We start from the raw sequence: 22,817 nt of genomic DNA, 5'->3' as shown, positions 1-22,817 counted from the left end.
CTCAGCCTATCTAATCTGTTGTCACAAGAATTTTGCTATGTCTATTTAACAAGAACCCCCCCGACCTGTGACATTTGATCACTCCAGTCTGCCTTCAGCATGAACCCTAAGTCAGTTTAACAGTAATAGTCATTATTTTCTTGGTAATGACTATTCTTAAAAAATTTCCACCTACAGATGCCCCCAAATCCTCATGGTGTTCCCTAGTCATAAATACTCAGGATCTTTGCTATAGTGTTTGGAGTTGAGCGACATCTCATTCTTCTAATGCAGAAGTTTGACACCGCTCAAAATAATCCTGAATAAAATCTTCCTTATCCTTTTAACAACCATCAGAATAATTTCTTCTTTAACAATATGGTGCCACAACTTGAATTGGATTAATTATTCGTTCAACTCCCCACCTTGAACAACAAGCATCTCTGTAAAGGGCGCTGGAAAAAACTCTGTAAACTCAACAAGCCAAAACAACCGTTTACCTGTCTGAGATTTTATTAGCAGGACCATAGCAGCCAGTCTCAGAAGAGAAGAGGGGAGGGAGGGAGAGAGAGAGAAAGAGAGAGAGAGAGAGAGAGAGAGAGAGAGAGAGAGAGAGAGAAGACGGGGGAAGAGAGGGGGGAGAGAGAAAGGAGAGGGGGCAGAGAAGAGGAGAGAGTAAGAGAGAGAGGGAGAGCAAGAGAGTAAGAGTAAGAGAGTGAGCACAAACTGGGTGTTGATATTTATGGGCTTAACACAGGATGAGGAGGAGCAAGGTGAGTGGACTGTTACTTCTTCATTGGCCGAGAGTTCATGCCACTTCAGGGATTGGAGGTGCGCCATTCACAGGGATTGGAGGTGACGGTTCGTGCGCCATTCAGTGCGTCATGGACCTGAACTCCCGGAAGAGAAACACTCCGGGCGCCATCTTTACCAACACTCTTCCCTTTTTTGTTTTGGTTTGGGGGTGTTGTACTCGATCTGGCTACTTCCTGCTGAGTAGGGGCATCCTTTAGAGGGAGGTCGGGAGGTCAGTTGGTTGGAGAAGAAGGGCTAGGAGGCCCCATATCCATGCACTGAAGGAATGGATTTCCTCCGGGGAGAAGTCCATGAACGTGCCCTGCAACTATGAAAAGAAACAGCATTAATTTCTGGCATGTCATCCAGTCTGTAGGGCTGGTAGAAAAAAAGCCTATGTCCAGGAGAAGGCAAATTAGAACATAAAGCTGAAAACCAAGGGCTTATTTCTTTGGCATGGTGGGGTAGAGATGGCCCTTTGGTGCAGTAGTCATTCAGTATCTTCATCTTTCAGCACTCGGTGGAGGTTTCTTGGAATGACTGGATGTGCATGTCGTCTGGCTTGTTGGCAAGTAGCTGGTAATCCCTGAGGAGGAGCTGATTGAAAGTTTGGTTAGAGATTTTGTTAATTTGTCCTTGAAGGAATTTTAAAATGCAAGGAAGGAAGACACAGAATAAAAAGACCCCAACTAGAGGTCCCAGTATCGGGAGAATCCAGTGGCTGACAGGGTTTGTGAAGAGGTCCCAATAGGACTGTTGTGCCAATTGCTGCTTTCTTTTTTCTAGTTGTTCCTGTAGCTGTTTAATCTTATCTTTCACTGATTAACATAAAAACAACATTCTTCTTGTAAGAACAGGCAGAGGCCTCCTTTCTCAGCTGTAAGTATATCTAAACCTCATTGGTTTTGTAAGACTACTGCCGCTAGGGAATCTAATTGATTTTGGAGGGTAAGTATGGACTCAGTCACCTGTTGGAGGTCATCTAAGAACAATTTGGACAATTGATCATAGTATGTGAAGGAGGTAGCCAAACCCGCTGTACCCGTTGCCAAACCTGCTGTAATTCCTAAAGTAGCAAGGAGAGATATGAATTGGATTGCCCGTTTGGGTCTTCTGTGTGTCATGAGGGGGACTGGTATTTCTGTATCTACTGGAATTATGTCTACATAGGGAAACAATAGAACAAGAGTACATGTGCCTGCCCAGTCAGGGGGCAGACAGTAGTATAGTCATCCCACATAAGAGTGATGCTTCGGAGACTGGTATGCAGTAGGCCTTACTACATTTTGGTAGAGAGGTTTTTTGTTGACATTGCTTCTCTGATAAGTCTCCTACTGGTATGTTTCCTGATGACTGAAAACATAATGGAGCAGCCTGGTAGAGAGGGACACCTGAGAGTTTGGCTGTGGTGTTGAGGGTTGAAGAGGCCTCCTTGAGCACAGCCTGAGAACTATTTATCGGGTATGCTATTAGTTTTGGGGATTCAGTTCTAGCCTGCAAACACAGCCAACATCCCTGTACATAATTTGTATTATTAGTAGCCTGTAACAGATTGAGAGAGATATTGACAAGTTTAAGAGAGAGAGAAGGTTCTTTGATTGTTTTTGCCTTAACCAAATCAGGCAGCCAATTGGGTATATCAATCGTCCTCTTCCAGCAATTCTTCCTATTGAATGTCCAGCCACTTGGGCATGGTGTGGGAAGAGCCAGGCCTGGGTTTTTCCCAATGGCCACCCAGTATCTATTGTTGTTGTGCTCACAGGCCTGGGGATCACCGTGGTAACAGTGCCTTGGAGGGGTTTCGTTAAAAAATCTAAAACTCTTCCTAGGAGGAGTTTGGCTACAGTTTGTGGGACAGGGTGGTACAAGGTTTAACCTTCCCTGCACTACACTTTGAAAGAGAGTTAGCAGGTATAAAGACAGTAGACATAAGTCTATAAAGGGTGTGGATGTACTGTGTTGCCGTGTGTTCCTAGATCCCATTGGGAGGCCCATTCTTATGAATGTTCTTCTCCAGAATGGGATGGAGGGTAGTGCATGACTGTGAAACACAGAGCTTGAGAGGGTTATCTGGGGATATCTCACAGGTAAATCGGGGCGATTGTAGGGGTCCTGCAAGGTTGGGAGCTGTCCTCTGGAGGGCTTGCCACCAGTTTTAACCTAGAAATATGAATCCAGGGGGTTAGTTTCTTTCCTTCCTGTTGGAGTTTTGCAGCATTGGGTGTACACAGGACTACCTGTAATGGCCCTTCCCATTTTAGGGTTAGGGGGGATCTTTCCCCTGGGGAAGAAAAGTAGACCCATTCTCCTGGTTTGAGCAGAAAGGAAGAGGAAGGGAAGAGCATATTGGTCGGGGAGGGGCCAAGGCTCTGATGAGATTCCCGGGGGGAGAAGGGGATGACCATACATTATCTCAAAGGGGGAGGCAAGGGATGGCTTTTTTGGTAAAGCCCTCATGCGTAGTAGGGCAAGAGGGAGGAGTTTAACCCAATCTAAATGAGTCTCTAAAGATAATTTCGTTATGATGTCTTTCATTGTGCAGTTGGCTCGCTCAACCTTACCTGAGGCTTAGGGGCGATAGGGACAATGAAGGTGCCATGGGATGGACAATGTCTTTGCCACATTCTGGGTTACTTGAGAGATAAACACAGGCCTGTTGTCAGATTGGATTGAAGCGAGCATCCCAAACCGAGGGATTACTTCGGTTAGGAGGATGTTAGCCACTGTGGTAGCTGGCTAATTTGAGGTGGGGAAGGCCTCTACCCAACCCGAGAATGTGTCTATTAAAACTAGTATGTATCTGAAGTTTTTACCCTGGGCATGTTGGTAAAGTCGATTTGCCAATCTGCCCCAGGAATATGGCCCCTAGACTGATGAGAAGGGAAGGTTCCGGGCTTTAAAGATGTATTGGAATTCACTCTTTTGCATATCTGGCATGAGGCTGTGATTTGATGTATCACTTCTTTATCCTGGGGAGTCAGAGTAAAGAAAGAGTGGTGAAAGGCTTTGAGAGTCTGCAGAGTGGTGTGGAAAATGGAGTGGAGGTAAGTAAAGAGGGCATGTTTAGGTGGGTCTCCGTTATTGGGTAATAATGGATGGAAAGAACGTGGCAATGAGAGATCCAGTGAGGTCTGGAAGGGCAGCTGAGTGGGCTGCCTGATCTGCTTTTGAATTCCCCTGTGTGACCGGGGAGGAGTCATTTTGGTGTGATCTGCAATGGACAAGTCCAAGTTTTTTAGGAAGCTGGGAGGCTTGTAGTAGCTGGGTGATGTATGTGGAATTGGTTATAGAGGTGCCCTTTGAGTTCAGGAGAACTCTCTCCTTCCAAATTGCTGCATGAGATAAAAGAATGTGGAAAACATATTTGGAATCAGTATAAAGCGTAAGATTTTTCCCTGCTGCCAATTCGCAGGCTCGCATTGCAGCTACCTAGATTAAGCCTGTTGGTTGGTGGTATTTACAGGCAGGAGATTGGCTTCTATTACTCGTGATAGGGACACTATGGCATATCCAGCTTTTCTGACCCCCTCATGCATAAAGAAGCTGCCATCAGTGAACCAGGTATAATCAGGTTGGTCTACAGGTCCCTCAGTGATATTAATTAGGCATGGGAGGAAGTTTTCTAGAATTTCCCTGCATTTATATATTGGGGACTGTGTTTGACCTTGAGCCTGAATGGGTAGCAGAGTTGCCGGGTTGAGAGGGGAGCAGGTTTGGAAGGACACGGAGGAGTCGTAGAGGAAAGAGACCAAGAGAGAGAGAATTTGACAGGGAGGGAGGGTTTGCAGCCCTTTGTATGTTAGCAAGTCCTTGAGGTGAGGAGGGGAGGTGACAGTGATTTGGGCTCCAAAGGTAAGCTTTTGTGATTCTTTTAATAAAACATAGGAGGCCGCTAGGGCACGGAGACAAGGAGCCCATCTCTGGACAGTTGGATCTAACTGTTTCGAAAGGTATGCCACCGGAGCAAAGGTGGACACATACATTTGTCCCAAAACCCTCAAGCCTTGCCCTTTGTTTTCATGAACATAGAGAGTAAAAGGCCTATTAACATCTGGCAGGTGTAGAGCCGGTGCTTGTAAGAGGACCTTCTGGAGGGTTCTGAAATGTGGTGCTGCTGAAAGTCACAAGGGCTCATTCTTGTTCCCCTTTGCTAGGTCATATAATGGTTTGGCAAGTAATGAGTAATTTGGTACCCATGACCTAAAATAGCCTGCCAGACCCAGGAACGAGAGAATCTCCTCTTTAGTTTTTGGTACTGGAAGGCTTTCAATAAGGCCTTTTCTATCGGTTATGATTGCTTTCTTTCCTGGGGAAATGTGGAACCCTAAGTAAACAACCTCAGAGAGAGAGAGCTGCACCTTTTGCGGAGAAACCCTATATCCTCAGTGAGCAAGAAAATTCAGAAGGGTGGCTGTGTCCAACTTTGAGGTTTCTAATGAGGGACTACAGAGGAGGAGGTCACTAACATATTATAGGAGGGTTGAGTCGGGGCATAGAGGGAAAAAATCCTCAAGATCTCCTGCGAGGACTTGTCCAAAAATATGTGGGCTGTCTCAAAACCCCTGGGGCAGGACAGTCCAGGTTAACTGTTGGGAACGTCTAGTTTCTGGATCAGTCCAGGTGAAGGCAAATATGTCTTGGGCAGAGACAGATAGTGGAATCTAAAAGAAGGCATCTTTAAGATAAATAACTGAAAAACAGGTGGAGTTTGCAGAAATGGAGGAAAGGATAGTATAAGGGTTTGGAACCAGGGGATGTATGGGCCTGGTTGAAGAATTAATTAACCTTAAGTCCTGCACCAAATGGTATGTTCCATTAGGCTCTTTTACTGCTAAAATTGAGGTATTGAATGGAGAGTGTGTGGGACGGGGGACCCCCTTTCTTAGTAAGCTCTGAATGATTGGCTTTAGGCCTTTAAGACTGGCAGTTGGCAGGGGGATATTGAGTCTGGTTTGGGAAGTGGTTAGGGTCTTTAAGATGCACTTCCATGGGAGAGCAGTTTGCAGAGGACGGGGTTTCAGTGTCCCATACAATTGGATCTACCATTTTACAGGGGAGGGGAAAATGTGTGTTCTGGTGGTCACTGGGGTCTCCACACCAGACACAAGGGGGTAAAGTCTCTTCTTTGTCAGGGAGTAAAGCCATGACGAAGATATAAGTAGGGGAGGACAATAAGGGTAAGGTTATGGGGGTCTTCAAGATGGATAATATATCCCTTCCCAGCAAGGGCACTGGACACTGAGGCATAACCAAAAAATGGTGTGAAAAGGAGAACTCAGATAAGGAGCAAGTGAGGGGAGGAGTTCTGCACGGGATGATGGTTTGACCCCCTACCCTGACAATAGGAGATTCAGAGGGATAGGTAGTTCCCCAAAACTCTCTCAGAACCAAGAATGTGGCCCCGGGGTCTACCAAAAGTTTATGGGATGCCCATCCACTCGGATAACAACCCTGAGTTCCTGCTTGGTGATTGAATAGGTCGGGACAGAAGACCCAGGGCCCCGTCAAACCTCAGCTGCTAGGCCCAGCAAGTCACTGGCGGGGTGACTGACCTCAGCTCCCCTCCGGGAATTGGGGCAGTCCGATCCTCAGTGGCCAGGACGGTCTGCATTTGGGGCATGGTCTGGGTGGTGCCCTGGGGTTAGGGCAAGCTCTAACCCAATGTCATTCATCACCACACTTAAAGCAGGGCCCAGGGGGTCCTCAATGTGGGGGTTGGTGTCTCCCCCTTTCCACAGGTTGGAAGGAGCCCTGTAACACCTGGGCCAACATCTGGCATTTTTGGCATTTTGCTCTTTCATCTCTGTTGTGGTAGACCTTGAAGGCCATGGCCAACACCTCGTTCTGAGGAGTCAAGGGTCCCCTCTCTAGTTTTTTTAGCTTTGCCCGGATGTCGGGGTAGCTTTGTGGGGAAAAATAGGTCATAAGACATTGCCTCCCATCTGGGGATTCAGGGTCCAAATGAGTGTACTGAAGGACAGCCTTTGTTAGTCGGTCTAGGAAGGCCGAGGGGTTTTCATTTTTCTCCTGGATGACTTCCTGGAGTTTATCAAAGTTAATAGCCTTTTGTGCTGCCACCTTTAGGCCAGCTATCAGACAGGTAATAAGGTGGTCCCTACGTCCCAGGTCTTGGGGGTCATTATAATCCCAATGGGGGTCTTGGTCTGGAACCGCCTGGGCCCCTATGGGATGGTAGGCATTAGTCTGATGAACTTGGTCTGCATAGGCCCTAGCCTGGTCCCAGACCCTTCTCCTTTCCTCAGGGAGGACAGTATTGGACAGAATCATATGGAGATCATGAAAGGTGAGGCTATAGGCTTGAGTTAAGTATTAAAATTCTTTAATATAAGAGACAGAGTTTGCATTGTAAGATCCCAATTTTTTTTCTACTTGAGAAAGGTCAAGCATAGAAAAAGGAACATAAACCCTTAAAATCCCGTCCGGCCTGGAGACCTCCCAAAGGGGGACCACAACATGTGAAGTTTGAGCCAGGTGATGAGATGTGGTGACTTGTGAGTTAGGTGCTGTATTAGTGCGTGAATGGGTGGCTGAATGGGTGGCGGGTGGACTAAACTGAGGTGGAGGGACCGAGGCAGAAGGAACAGAAGTGGGAGGAGTTTGTGTGGAAGTGTCAGGATGAAGAGGAGGAGAAGTGTCCAAAAAAGAAGCCACAGATGTAGAAGAGGAGGAAGTAGGAGGTGGGGAAAGAGGGGCTGAGGGCGGGGGAGAGCAGTATGGAGGCAGTTCATCAGCCGGATTGAAAGTGGAGCCAGAGAGCAGAGAAGAGGAAGGAGGAGGAGAAAGTGTGGAGGCATAGAGTGGAGAAGAAGAGGAGGAAGAAGGCTTGAGAGCAAGGAGTAGATGCTGAGGCTTGCACTGGGTACAGAGATTTGGATGAGATCAAAGCAAGGAAAAAGCCTCCACATAGGGAATCTCGTTCCACTTCTTTGATTGCTCACAGTAATTAAAAAGATCCCGGGTAAATTGGGATCCAGAGACCCACACGTGGGCCAAATGTTTTGGTGTCTAAGGGGTATGTAGGCCAGTCCTGGGTACAGAATTTTATGAGCCTTTTCAGTTTAATATCAGGGGCCAGGCTCAGGGTTTTCAAATTATCTAAGAGGCACCGCAAGAGAGAATCGGCCAGGAGGGACAAGGAATTTCCCATGCTGGAAGGGCAAGATTGGAGTCAGAGAAAGCGTGAGAGAGAGAGAGAGAGAGAGAACCTGGTCCGGAAAGAGCTTCCTGAAAGCTCGGGGTGAACGGAGGATCAAGTGGGCATCCCCAAAATGACCGACCCCCGTGAGGAAATACAGAGGGCACTACCCGGTCATCACCAGTGAAGTGCGATCTGTGAGATCCATATAGGGCCGGGGCCGTGGGCAAAGTGACGTCAGGAAAGTTTTTCGACTGGAACGAAAGAGGAACAGGAGGAAGGGAGTTCCAGGAGGAACAGAGTTCCGGACTCAGGTGAGACAGGCTGTAGCAATTACACTAACCCATCCACGGGAGATAAGAGTGAAGGGAGACAGAAGAGTTAGAAAGAGAGAATTAATCCTATGTCCCAGGCGGTCGATTCCCAGGGGTGTCGTAGAAGAGCGCCCGGGGTCCACCGCAACCCTGATGGGTCTGGGTGAAGTGTGTCCCCCCCCCCAAAACACCCGGAGGGATTGCCAGACACTCAACGGCCAATTCCCTCGTTCTGGTGAGTTAGGGTTCAGGCGCTCATGGGATGGGGGAACTCACCAATCTGCAGCCCAGTGGTGGATGTCAGGCAGGTGATCAGAGGAGTGGACTACAACAAGAACAGTTGGGCTCTGAGTTTGGGAATGGGGTTCCACCTTGAACGATGGGGATCCCCGTCCCAGGTTTTGGCACCAATGTAAAGGACAATGGAAAAGCTCCGTAAACTCAACAAGCCAAAACAACTGTTTATCTGTCCGAGATTTTATTATCAAGACCGTAGCGGTCAGTCACAGAAGAGAAGGAGGTCGAGAGAGAGAGAGAGAGAGAGAGAGAGAGAGAAGAGAGGAAGATGAGAGAGAGAGGAGGGGGGAGAGAGAAAGGAGAAGGGTTGGAGAGAAAGGGGAGAGTAAGAGAGAGAGGGAGAGCCAGACAGCAAGAGAGTAAGAGTAAGAGTAAGAGAGCGAGCACAAACAGGGTGTTGATACTTATGGGCTTAATGCAGGATGAGGAGGAGCAAGGCAAGTGGGCTGCTACTTCTTCATTGGCCGAGAGTTCACACCACTTCAGGGATTGGAGGTGCGCCATTCAAAGTTCACACCATTCACAGGGATTGGAGGTGATGGCTCGCAGCGCCATTCAGTGCGTCATGGACCTGAGTTCCCGGAAGAGAAGCACTCCGGGCACCATCTTTACCAACATTCCTAAGCTCCCGGAAGAGAAGCACTCCCAGCGCCATCTTTACCAACAATCTCAAAGGATCCCAAGTGCACACCTTTGAATCCCTTGTCTTCATTCCTGCATGATTGACTGGGAGATCCATTGGTGAGCCCCAAAACTGAGCCACTGCTCTGAGAACAGACCATGAAGCACACCAAGGACAGGTTGGTGTCTCCAGATCCACAGTACAAAGCCTCAGGTTTCCTTGTTCAAAAGGTACCTCCTGGGCTGGGTATCCTTCCTGGGTCCTTGTTTCAAGAGGGGCATTTGTTCCATGACTCATGAGCTAGAAATTTTTTCCTGGATTTTTGTGAGCTCTTTTACTTCCTGCATGATTCTGTTTCTCTCATGGGAACACTCAGCTGACAGAACCACCGCCACCCCTAATTTGTATTGCTGTATGTGATGCTAACTCTGTCTGCTTCCCTTCTTGATGATCTTATCAAGGACAATTTGGGATTTCAGAGATGAACTGGCTCTTCTCATCTTCTCCTTTCCCATCCATTCTGCTCCTGTTCCTTCAATCACCATTTTTGTTGTTGTTCTTGTTGTTGTTTGGTACCAGGGATTGAACTCAGGGGCACTTGAGCACTGAACCACATCCGCAGCCCTATTTTGTATTTTATTTAGGGATAAGGTTATCACTGAGTTGCTTAGCCCCTTGCTTTTTGCTGAGGCTGACTTTGAACTCACAATCCTCCTGTCTCAGCCTCCCGAGCCACTGGGATTCCAGGTGTGCACCACTGCACCCGGCCCTTTAATCACCTTTGTTCTTCTTTCAGTGCCTGGAATCCTGGCTATGTCCCCTTCCCTCCATTCTTCTGTCCACCCCTCCAGGATTTTCTCTTCCTACCCCAGCCCCTCAGCTCCTACCATGAGTTGAATTTTTAGGCTCCCTGCCCTCCAATGGGGGTTCCCAAAAACCCTCTAAAGCAAAGGCATAGCAGGGCAAAAGAAAATCTCACCAAAAATATTGGTGAAAAACATCAGCCCTAATATTGAGCACAAGGGCTGGGGTTGTGGCTCAGCGGTAGAGCACTCACCTAGCAGGTGTGAGGCCCTGGGTTTAATCCTCAGCACCACATAAAAATAAAACAAAGATATTGTGTTCATCTACAACTAAACAATAAAATATTTTTTAAAAACTGAGCATAAGTTTAAGTTATTTTGGCTTCTTAATTGTATACAGTACAGAGAGGCTAAAAATATTTGAGTCTGTTAATAAGTGTGTTCCTTTTTTGTCATGTTGAAAAATTGTACTAGGAGGAAGCATATACCTATAAAATTGTGAGTTGGTAGACATTGCTAGTCTGTTACAGAATCCTAGACTCTGACAATTGTGAATTGCAATTCAAAATTATTTACCTTCTACTTACATGTGTTGAAAACTTTAACCAGAGTGATTAGTTGTCACAGGTCGGGGGATTCTTGCTAAATGGGCATAGCAAAATTCTTATGACCTAGCAGAATCCTCTGTGGAGGATCACTATGGTAAAAATTATAATTAATAAATGAAATATAAATAATAAATATAATGATAAATGAAAAGAAATGCAGGAGTAATCCCAGCAACTCGAGAAGCTGAGGCAGTTGGATCTCAAGTTCAAAGCCAGCTTCATCAACTTAGCAAGGCTCTAAGAAACTTAGCAAGACTGTCTCAAAAATAAAAAAGGGCTGGTGATGTAGCTCAGTAGTTAAGCGCCCTGGGTTCAATCCCCTGTACCAAAAAGACAAAGAAAAGGAAAAAGAAATGCAGGAGACATGATTCTGGTGAAGGGAAACAATTTCCCCTGTCAATAATTCAAGGAATGTGAATGTGTTCTTATTAAGGGAAAAGGGAGTAATTTTGTCCTAAAGTAAAAGGACCGATTGTTCCACAGAGATAAAGAGGAAAAACTTGAGAAAAACGCTCAAAGGACATAAGAAATTGCAGAAGGCCTGCAAAAAGGAATCTTGGAAAAGGAATTTTTTTCTTGTATGGCCAACGCTGGTTGTGTTCACCTTCAGGGTTTTCTTAAATTTGAACTTTGGCTCACACTTATAATCCTAGTGGCTCCGGAGGCTGAGGCAGAAAGATCACCAAGTTCCAGGCCAGCCTCAGCAACTCAGTGAGGCCCTAAGCAACTCAGTGAGACCCTGTCTCTAAGTAAAATATTAAAAAGGGTTGGGGATGTGGCTCAGTGGTTAAGCACTCCTGGGTTCAATCCCTGGTACCCCATCCCCAAATTTGAAATTAAAAAGCTACACTGATGAAAAACTAATTTGATGTCCTGTTAAAATGACAATTTTTTGTTGGATTATTTGTCTGCTCTTAATAAGAGATTATAAGAAGTCTTTACTTATCTTTTAAGTCATCCACCTAGGAAATATTCTGTCTTATCAGTAATTTCTTGTACTTAACTTGATTGTATGAGGACAACAGAGTTATCTCATTTTTTAAAAGAACTAAGATCTCTTTTATAATGATGTTACTGTTGCCAAAAGCTCTGTCCTTGTCCCCAATGCCAATCCAATAAGGAGGACATGGTTTTGAGAAAAACAAAAAAGAAGGTGTATTACTTTGCTAGCAAAGGAGAAACAAAGGGGACTCCTGTCCCAAAGGCTGTGATTCTACCCATCACAGGGAGCAGGGAGTTTTTAAAAAGGTGATTCAGAGAAAATGAGATTAGGAAGGAGAATACCAGGAAAAATAAGATCAGGGAGAAGAAGTTTAGGGAAAAGAAAATATAAGTTTCAAAGCCACAAAACATATAGCCAAAGCATCAAGTGACCCTGTGTTGCATCATCTTGTATAATTACTTTTGAAATGATTTATTGTCACTTTGGTCAAGTATTTGGCTAAGTATTGGTTCATAGTGATCTAGGATCTTATTTATTCAAGTGTTCAAGCCTTTTGACATTTTTTAAAAATTTCACTTTCCCAAAGTCAAGTCATAAATGAAATCTATGGATCTTGAGCTGATGTTGGGAGTTTCCAAAGGGTTCTTGGAAAATCTGAAAGGATGTAAAGGATTTTTGTCTTTTCATTTTGTAAAAAGAATATTTTAGAGTAATTGAATTTACTTGATATGTTGAATTGTATAAAAAGGACTGTCAAAAGCAGAGATAGTTACCCTTCCCCTAGGTCATATTTGTATAGGCAAAATTTCTTTTTGGTGGTACTAGGGACCAAACCCAGGGCCTCATGCATGTTAGGCAAGTGCTGTACCATTGAACTACACCCCAGCCTTGTATGTACAAATATTTTTAATATAAGTTTTACCTAAAGCTTTAGTCCTTATCCCTGACACCAATCCAATAATGAGGACATGGTTTTGAGAAAAAGGAAAAAGAAGTTTTATTGCTTTGTCACCAAAGAAGAAACTCAGGGGACTCCAGTCCTAGGGGGCTTTTAAAAAAGAGGTGATTTGAAGGCTATATTCCATGTGTTCTCTATTCGAATTGTCATTAACTTGTTAATTTGGGACATAGCCATTTCTGAGATCTTCGGGTACCATCCTCAAAGTCTGGATTACTTCATTCCTATGGTGGGTGTACTCAAGGACAAATTAGTTTGGGGAAGAAAAGATAATCCTATCTCCCTAATCCTGTTAGGGAAGGGGAGAAGGAGAAGAGAGGGAAAAAACAATGTCCCTTTTAAAAATAAGCCTCAGAGCAAGCAGGGCTATATTCAAAAGGTGAAGTAGATCACTGTTACCTAAGTATTTCAGAGTCTGTCTTAACTTCCTGGCACTTTGTCAATACCCTTGCTGCCCATGATATATCAAGGTGTAATTCCATCCATCATATTTCCAGTTATTATTTAAAAGTATTATATACCATATAAATTTTTTTAAAAAAGTCTCTTGTCAAATGACTCTCGTTAGATGTAGGACCATTTCAAGCCTTATGCCATCCACAAGTAGTTTTTGTTTCATTCTGATTCTTTGAAAGTCCTTGCAATTTAGCTACAGTGCAGAGCAATTCATCTTTAAGAAAAGGGGTCTGTCTCAGAGACCCCTGGAAGGAACTATGGCAAACAATACAGAATATAAACTTCTGATAACATTGCTTACGTAACTTAGTACAGGACTGCTGGACTGCGTAAGGATTTTTAGAACTCTAGTTGAGAAACTGTACGTTCAAAGAATTCATCATACACCACTGAAGGAATCAAAGAAGATTCATAATTTTTATGACTTTTTGTTTGGAACATTGCTGGTTCTTTAATGTTCTGTGTTATTGTAACAGTGGTCTACTTTATGCTTTGATATAGCCCTTGCTGCTCTGCCTCTGCAGCTTATTCTTAAATGGACTTGTTTCTTTCTCTTCCTCTCTCCCTGCTCTTCCCTAATCTCAGGGGAAACAGGATTACCTTTCTTCACCATTTTAGGTAGCTATATCTGTGCCTGAGTACACACCCACCATAGGAACAAAGTAATCCAGACTTTGGGGATGGTACCAGAAGATCTCAGAAATGACTATCTCCCAAATTAACAAATGAATGACAACTCCAACAGAGTAGCCTTTGACTCACTTCTTTAAAAGCCCCCTGTTCTTGCTGATGGGCAGAATCATAGCCTTTGGGATGGGAGTCCCCTGTGTTTCTCCTTTGCTAGCAAAGCAAAATAAACCTTCTTTTTCCTTTTTCTCAAAACCGTGTCCTCACAATTGGATTGACATCGAGGACAAGGAGTGAGTTTTCAGCAACATTATAGATACAAGGAACACCTTCCTCATGCCTCTTATCTATAATATGTAACAATTTAATAGATTATATTTTCAGAGGCAAAAATGAAACATTTATCTTTTCCTCCCTTTCCAATTCTTCCAGAATTCAAAAACGATTATTGGATATTCTTATTTCCATGGCAATATAATTAATTTCATGATTTCAATAAGAATCTGTCCTCTTTGAAACAGGACATAATTGGAAAAATTGGTTATGTAACCAAGGCTTTGGCTGGAATGTCCTATATGAGAATGATGTATAAAATCAGATATAAACAGTGCTAAGGAAGTCAGGTTGACTCTGTGGAACAAGGTGCTATTGAAGCCCTCTGGGGAAAAGCAGCCTTTCAGAGTTCCCAGGCCAAAGACACATCAGGAAGTTGCTTCCTGGTAGGCCCAGAAACTAGGATATTTTGGAGAATTCAAGAGAAAAATTTAGAGCCAGGCATGGTGGCACATGCCTGTAATCCCAGTGGCTTGGGAGGCTGATGTTAGGTTGGTTTGATATGGCTAAGGGAACAAAGCACCAGGCCTCCCCCATAACTTACATCTGGGGTTGAGGTCCACCCTCCCCTTCAAACGGACAGGAAATTTCTAAGCTGCTCCTTCTTTTCCTCTCCTTTCATCCAGGCTGACAGGAGTGGGGTAAGTTCCCTCATTTCCCCTGACCTTTTAGCCCCTCTCCATTAGTGTGTGTGGGGGGGGTGTCTGTCCATAAGTCAGATGCATGCCATAGACCCCCGCCCGTTCTGCCCTGGGAACTGTGGAGATGACCTCATGTGAGCCATTTTGATCTGTTTGGGCCTCCGTGGCTTATAGGGATACCTCAACCCCCACCCGGCCCACATCCGTTCCTTGGGTGAGTTCGATCAGAATTTGGGATGCCTTTTTCTGCTTCCACCAACTCTGGAAGGTCATGGGAAACACCAAATCCTCCTTAGACCCCAAAACTCCTTTGGGTTGTCTATATTCAAATTTTGCCAAATTAGGACTCACTCAAGACCTACACCATAAGCGCCTGGTCTTTTACTCCACTGTGGCCTGGCCCCAGTGTGACATAGACAATGGGTCAAAATGGCCCCCAGAAGGGACTTTTGATTTTAAGTCCTCACTGATGTGGACAATTTCTGTCGCTGGACAGGGAAGTGGGCAAAGTCCCTTATATTCGGGCTTTTTGGGATATATGCTCCCTTCCCACCCTCTGCTCTACCTGTTCTACTGCTCAAGTCTTCCTTGCTAGGGAAAATCCCAAACCCCTTTCCCATTGTTCACCTACATCTCCTTCCTCATTCTCAGATCCACCTGAGCTGCTCTCAGCACCTCCCTACCCATACCAGTCCTCTCCCTCCTCCCCTCTCACACCTGCACCCTCCCCTTCTACCACAGCTCCTCCTCCTCCCCTCCCCACAGCTCCTCCTCCCCTTCTCCAGGACCCTCCCCCTCCATCCCTCTCCCCCTCCTCTCCCTCCTCCTTTCCTGCAGTCATATCTTCTATGATACAACCCTTCCCCCTCCCCCCTCAACGGATCCCCTCCATGCACTCACTCCTCTCTTCTCTTGTCAGTGCCCACACCCAGTCCCACCAGTCCCCCTTACCAGCTAACCAGGAGCTCAAATGAGCTGAGGAGGGCCCTCAGACCCCTATCTGATATCTGGTGAAAATGATCTTTAAAGTTGCTTTGTCATCACTGAAACTGAAAACAAGGTTACTAAGAGTTTAAAGTCCCAACAGGTATAATTCTGTATACTTAAACATTGTTTATGTTTTCATGAAATGGCAAACAGATGTGATTAACTGTTATTTGTAGTACAAATAACAAAATATTTCTTATTACAATGGAATAATTTGCCTAAATTCAAAAATTTATAAAAATTGTTTCAAAATGTGAATTTTTAAAAAAGGAGTTAACAGATGGGGAAAAGAAATTAGAAGGTTCTAGGTATGGAAACAATATTTAATAGAAAGGGGAAAAAAAGAGTTTCTGGATAAGAAAGTCTATGTGATTAAGTAAATAAGAGGGTTTAAGTAAGTGATAAAGAAGGTCTGTGTAAATTGGTTATATATATGTAAGGTTTTTCCCCTGAGGTCAAATGTTAATGTACTGATATAAACCAAAGTTTGATCTATGTTAAAAGGACAGGAATTTCTTAAAATATTAATTTATTCATAACATTGTGTTTATTAAGTTTTTTGAGCAAGTAATCTTAAAGGAATTGAGGACTATACGACTGTGGTTAAACAACAACTGTTATTTTGCAATATTATAACACTAATATAAAAACATCAATGTAATTATGATGCTGTTACTCTTCTTTGTATATTAAATGTGTTCATATTTTCCAGGTATACAAGTCTTTAAGGTAGAAGCTTTTAAAGAGCTAGTGTTCTCCAAAAAGTTGCATGGTAATTTTAGGCTTATAAGAATAACATATTGGATATTTATTTATATCATTTAATGTTCTATAACTGGACCTGTTATCAATAAGATTAATATAAAGTTCTACCACTGGGGTACAATTTAAATGTATTTTTAAGTTAAGAGAGCCCCACCTTACCTGAGATAAGGCTCTGCCTCCCATCTTACAACATGTCAGAATGACTCCAAAGTAGGCCAGACTTTAGTTAAAGCCCAGTACTCTTAATTTAAGACTGGTGAGGCTGACTTGCTAGATGTTTAAGATCAAGACTTAAAATTATTAAATTAAAAGGGCCAAAAAAATAATATTTGGCTCTGGCCTTCTGAGTCAGTCTGAATCTAGCGAACAGGAAACTTCTCTAAAGATCTTTGCAACTCTGGGCCACATAACCTCCCGATCAGGGAGACTAATGAGACCTTTGGAGAATGAAAAGCCAATTAGTGCGCCTGCTATGAATAGGAGGGTCATTGGATGCCGCAGTCTGGCTGGGCACAAATGCCGCAGTCTGGCTGGGCACAAATCACGAGCCACCACACAGCTTGTAGATTCAAACAGCAACTCTTTATTCCTGAACTCACACCAGCCGTCTACAATCACGTTCTGGGGAAATCCAAGTTCTCTGCCCAAATCCACGTTCTCTGCCCAAATCCACTCCCACTGGCTTGGTGTTGTGGCATTTCTGTATCCTCCTCCCTTCTGCTAGTGATGGTCTAAAATTTGGGGGCCAATGGCTGTATGCTGGACCGGTAGTCAGTGACGGGTATGATCCAATTGCAGTGGTATCAACCTAAGACAGGAGGCTGACGCCTAAAGGTCAGTTTTCCGATGACGGGTAAGAACCATATGTTGAATTGGACAACCTACCAGGCACTGTCCTTAAGCCACATTAACCTCACTCCCCCACTGGCACCAAGGCCAAATTTGGGGGCCAACAGAGGTGAGGCAAAGAACCTCACCCCCCCCACACTGGTGCATAGACCTATCCACAAGTATGGCTGTATGCTGGACCGGTAGTCAGTGACGGGTATGATTCAATTGCAGTGGTATCAACCTAAGACAGGAGGCTGACGCCTAAAGGTCAGTTTTCCGATGACGGGTAAGAACCATATGTTGAATGGGACAACCTACCAGGCACGGTCCTTAAGCCACATTGCTTGTTGTTTAATTAATCAGAAGGGGGGAGATGCTGGGAGCCATTAGCCAAGTAGGTATGACAATTTCCTTGCCAGCGTACCTCATGTTGCAGTGACATTGAATGTAGGTGACCTTGCTCAAGGACCAGGGCGGATTAGGGTGTTCCCGGTTTAGGATAATCGGGTTTAGGGCATTCCAGGTTTAAGATTATTCCTGCTGGGAATAGGGTGTATCCTACTGCCTGAGTTCCCCTTGAGTTCTCACGGGATTCAGACAGTATTTTTTGGGAGATAGAAGCCCAGTGGAGGTGGATTTGGGCAGAGAACGTGGATTTCCCCAGAACGTGATTGTAGACGGCTGGTGTGAGTTCGGGAATAAAGAGTTGCTGTTTGAATCTACAAGCTGTGTGGTGGCTCGTGATTGTGTGCCCAGCCAGACTGCGGCATTTGTGCCCAGCCAGACTGCGGCAATTGGAGAAGGGAGATATCCCTGATGTTTCCAAGGGAAGCCACATGGTCAAGCAAGACCTGGACCCATCCTACTTCTCTGTCAATCAACTATATCTTCAAGACTACCAGCCCCTGGTGCCCAAGACACAAATGGCACTAGCAGAGCTAAGAAGCTACTCTTAAGTTCCCCTATAAGTGACCCCTTGGGAACTCAGCTGACTCTTAACAATAGAAACAAAGTCAATTTTGACCAGCATGATCACCTAGCAAAAACAGTTAAACCAAAACACAGTCATTCCTGGGTGTAGTGAAGGACAAGATCAAACAACTACAAGAACAGCTAGAAAAGAGGAGACAGCAACTAGGCCAACAGTTTCCATGGGAAATGTTCAGAAAGTATGACCTTGGCTCCTCCCTGTCGCAGGACCCCTATTACTCCTCTTTATGTTTCTCCTAATAGGACCATGTCTGTTAAATGGCCTACAGAAGTTCCTGCAAGATGAGATCCCAAATTCACCAACAAGTCTGTCAATCAACTACTTCTTCAAGACTACCAGCCTCTGATGCCCAAGACAGAGATCTATGACTCATGTCCAACTCCTCCAGCTCCAGAGACTCTGCCCCCACCTAAAACCCTCCCTGACCCCTTTACAGGAATGAGATTCTTCACCCCTAACCAGCAGGAAGTGGTCAGATGGAATTCAGCGCCCTATATCATCAAAAAGGCTGGGATGTTAGGTTGGTTTGAGGTGGCTAAGGGAACAAAGGCAACCCACACACAAGAAAGAACAACCAATCAGGTGCCTCATAACCACCTGTCCATCAGCAGGATCTCCTGACCTGGAAGGACATGGATCTCAGCAAGATCCCCAGACCAACACTAGGAGGACAAGGGACTCTAAAAACCTCCCTTTCCTGTCCCAATCCCTCCCTTACTGCCCTAGGTCCAATAAAATTCCAATCCGGCTGAGCCTAGATGCTATTCCCCCAGACTCGCTCTGTTGGACTAGAGGGTCTCACCTGGGGCGAATCTCAATACAGCCTTGTTCAGCAGCTTTTAATCTGCCTCCTTTTGGTCACTGGTGCTTGACCTTACAGCTGAGACAGGAGGATTGCAAGTTCAAAGCCAGGCTCAGCAACAGCAAGGCACTAAGCAACTCAATGAGACCCTGTCTCTAAATAAAATATAAAATAGGGCTGGGGATATGGCTCAGTGGTTAAGCACTCCTGAGTTCAATCCACAGGACCAAAATAATAGTAATAATAATAATCAAGCCAAATATAATGATGGGCCAGGTGCAGTGGCACACTCCTGTAATCCCAGCAACTCGGAGGCTGAGGCAGGAGGATTGCGAGTTCAAATCCAAACTCAGCAATGGTGAGGTGCTAAGCAACTCAGTGAGACCCTGTCTCTAAATAAAAAGGGTTGGGGATGTGACCCAGTGGTCAAGTGCCCCTGAGTTCAATCCCTGGTACCAAAAAAAAAATCCAGAGTTTTGAGATGACACGATTCCCTGCCAGGATTTATTTGAGAAGAAATAGAACTCTCCCAAAGCTGGTGCAGGAGGGGACCTGATAGCAGAAAATCCCATTTTGGTGTGCCAGCTTAGGGGCTTATATATGGTTCTGGGTAGAGTGTGGAGTAAAATGTATGTAAAATAGGCATTGAAAAGATATCAAGGCTATTGCCTTCCTGTAACTTTCATCCAGGTTCACCTCCACCTTCCATTTTCCACCTCCAGGACAAAGGAGTAGCTGGAGGTGTTCCCACAGGTGAGCCGCAAGGTCTTTTAGATTTGAAATAGGCCTTGATGGTGCTCATTAATTTTTCTACTGGTTAGCCTTCAGGTGTGATTCCTGTGTTTGAATAAGACTGACCATTGATATTCTTATTCATTACTATCTGGCTACAATTTTCTAAACTAACATCTATAAAATTTCTCCCCCTCTCCTGATTTGGCATCACTGAGAACTAAAACCTAAATGCCCAGAACCTCACTGAGATTATTTCAAGAAGCCCTGAAGATGAAGCTAGATACTTCTGTTCCCTGCTCTGAGGAAGAACCATGATCGTGACACTGATGTCTCTTCTATAACCAAAGACATTCAAATGGCAAATCAGGAAATCCAGCGAATTGCTTACTGCTATCCTCACTCTACCTTGCAAAGAAAATTTAAGCCCAATATCTAGACTCTTTCCTGACCTGATGCCCTATTACCAAGTCTCAGTTCAGTTGGTCCTCAGTGAATAAAAGACAGCTGAATGAGAAAGGGATTCATGTTGTTCCAAAGAAGAGGAGGAATTAAAGAAAAAAAGTGCCTTATTTTTCCTTGAACAAGAGAGGGAATATCAAAGACTCACCTTGACCAAACCTTAGACAAACCCCTCTGGGCCCTGGTTTCAACAGGACTTGTCTTTGGGCCTGACTTCAGCTAGCTTAGTCTGGTTGTAGCAAGAATCCTGCTAAGTCAGTTGAGAAAAATATCCCCAAACTTGATTATCTCCTCTCAGTAATTTTTCATCTGCTAACACTTCCCCTGCTACTCTTCTTATTGTCTACAAATCTCCAGATCTCTTTACTGTATTTAGAGTTAAGCCCACTTAGTCTCTTGATCAGCTTGACATCTATTGCACTAATCCTGAACAAAGTTCTTCCTTACTATTTTAACAAGCATGATAATAGCTTTTCCTTTAACACCTTCCATATCCCTCCAAGATGGAGTAACATACTAGGTTTACTCTCCTGCTTGGGAGAAAACAAAAAAACTATATTAAATAAGGATTTTTAAGATTCTACATATTGTGCGGTAAAGGAAAGTAATACCTTCAAAAAAATGGGGAACAAAGGATAGGATTCCTACAATGGCCAAGTTTCCTACCTTGAGACAGTTTCAAGATTAAGATACAGGAAGGGAGAACCCAGGTAAATCCCAGTGACCTCCCTGAGATGAGGAGATGGAGATGAGAGTGGGGAAAACAAACGAATCAGAACCCATAAGCAGTTACCAGAGAGGAGAGATTTGCACACACAGAATTCTAGAGTTCTGCAGAGGCAAATGACAACCCTCAGGACAGGGAAATGACAACCCCCAAAGCTGTCTGACCCAGAGGAAGAGGGAGAAAGAAGGCAATCATTAATCCTCTCCCAGTAAAACTTTCCCAGTAACAATGGGCCCCCAGGAAAAGAAAGCATCCCTTACCAGGTTCATGCCCCAGCATCTCCAACAAAAACAAACATTCATCCCGTCCCAACCACAGTGGTCCTGAAGGAAGGAGGTTCATTGCCTATAGCCGATGAGTCCTGGAAGGAGAAAAGCAAATATGAAACTCTGGGAAACTATGAATCCCGGAGAAAGAAGATGAGCAATGAATATCTGAGTTTCTTAACTTTTCCCAGTGACAATGAGTTTTGGGCTTTTTACAACTTCTTTCCTGGCTCTCCAAACCAACACGTCCTGCTTCAGTCTCCAATAATTAAACCACCCTCATTGTAAACTATAAAACTCAGACTCCTTCTGTAACCAGTGGCCACTTTTCTACTCAGAAAATGAGCCCCTCCACTGCCTGATTGACTCCAATGCAGAACACAGGAAAGCTCGCTGATTGTTTAAGGTATGCTTCCATCTGGTTATTTGTATTTTCATAGTGGTGCTGAAACCATGTTGGTTAATTTTGCTTACAGTTCTTCCTTAAACTATCTTTTTTTTTAAATATTTTTTTGGTTGTCAATGAACATTTATTTATTTTTATGCAGTGCTGAGATTCGAACCCAGTGCCTCACACATGCTAGGCAAGTACTCTACCACTGAGCCACAACCCCAACCCCCCCAAGCTATTTTAAGAAATCAAATGGTGGCAGTTGATTTGTAGAAAACAAACAAAAGCAAGGGAGCTATTTATAAAACACATCAAGAGAAAAGGATTAATGGGACTAAACTTTGACAGGGTCCATTGAGGTTGGTGTGAAGTTAGCAATTATGGCTATAAGCATCTCCAGTTGTCTGGGAAGGAAGATTCCTTTAGTAGCACTAAGGTAACTTCTGACCAGTTACTGACCCCAGTACCCACATTAACATGGGATTGACTTGTAGATGTAGCCCCCCTAAATAGGTAGGGCCCATGACAATTCCAGAGAAGACCGTAAGGTCAAAAACTCCCACTACCCAACATGAAGGACGAGTTAAACACCTGACTGGCAAAGAGTACAGAAGGTGGTCCCTAGTTCTCCTGGTAAATACCAAACAGTAATAAATTTGGAGACAGCATTGTCTCCTTTGTAGTTCTCTGCTCAGAGACAGCCCACAATCTTTTAAGAGTGCTCTCTGCTTGAGCCTTAATTTTCTTTTACTTTACTTTCACTTATAATAAAGTTCTTTTGAGGGGGCTGGGAATACAGCTCAGATGGTAGAGTGCTTGCCTTGCATGCACATCAATTCCCAGCATCACCAAAAAAAAAAAAAAAAAAGTTCTCTTGCATGGATTTTGTCGGAACACAATAACCAAGGCTTGGTTGGAGTTTCAGCTCCCCGCTCTCCTGTGACATTTACACAGAGCTAGAAATAGTATTTATTTCCACCAGCCAGATTTCAGACAACAAAAGATTGGTGAAGCAATGGGTAGAGTACACAGAGATGTTTTAACTCAGTAGTAAAACATTAATTAGACTTAGATTGAGCATTGCTCTAGTCCCACCTAACAAATCTTAAAAACAAGACTTTAAGACCTTAGAAACTAAAATTTTATGTATCCAAGTGCTGCCAAGTTACTTAACTGTATCCCAGAACAAAGCTCAAGAATGCTTACAGGATTGCAAAAATATGCAGGACCCAACAAGATAAGATTCACAGTGATCAGAATCAAATAAAAATTGGTCATGAAAAGAAGCAGGAAAATATGAGGCACAATGAAGCAAATAAATAATCAATAAA

At 44.2% G+C, this 22,817-nt stretch overlaps 1 long non-coding RNA gene across 1 annotated transcript in view; it reads right to left on the bottom strand.

Moving 5' to 3' along the window:
- Positions 1 to 507: 507 nt before the first annotated feature.
- The window catches only part of LOC139705052 (uncharacterized), a 49,219-nt gene continuing 26,909 nt past the window's right edge, over positions 508 to 22,817 (bottom strand). The window contains exons 2-3 of the long non-coding RNA XR_011706943.1: positions 21,090 to 21,190; positions 508 to 1,102 (exon numbers count right to left, since the gene is read on the bottom strand). This is a non-coding gene — a long non-coding RNA (uncharacterized lncRNA). The remainder of the gene's footprint in view (positions 1,103 to 21,089; positions 21,191 to 22,817) is intronic.

The sequence above is a fragment of the Marmota flaviventris genome, chromosome 3 (assembly GCF_047511675.1).
Source record: "Marmota flaviventris isolate mMarFla1 chromosome 3, mMarFla1.hap1, whole genome shotgun sequence".
NCBI classification, from domain to species: Eukaryota; Metazoa; Chordata; class Mammalia; order Rodentia; family Sciuridae; genus Marmota; species Marmota flaviventris.
The sequence above is the reverse complement of the archived record's forward strand: the minus strand, read 5'-3'. Positions and strand labels throughout refer to the sequence as shown.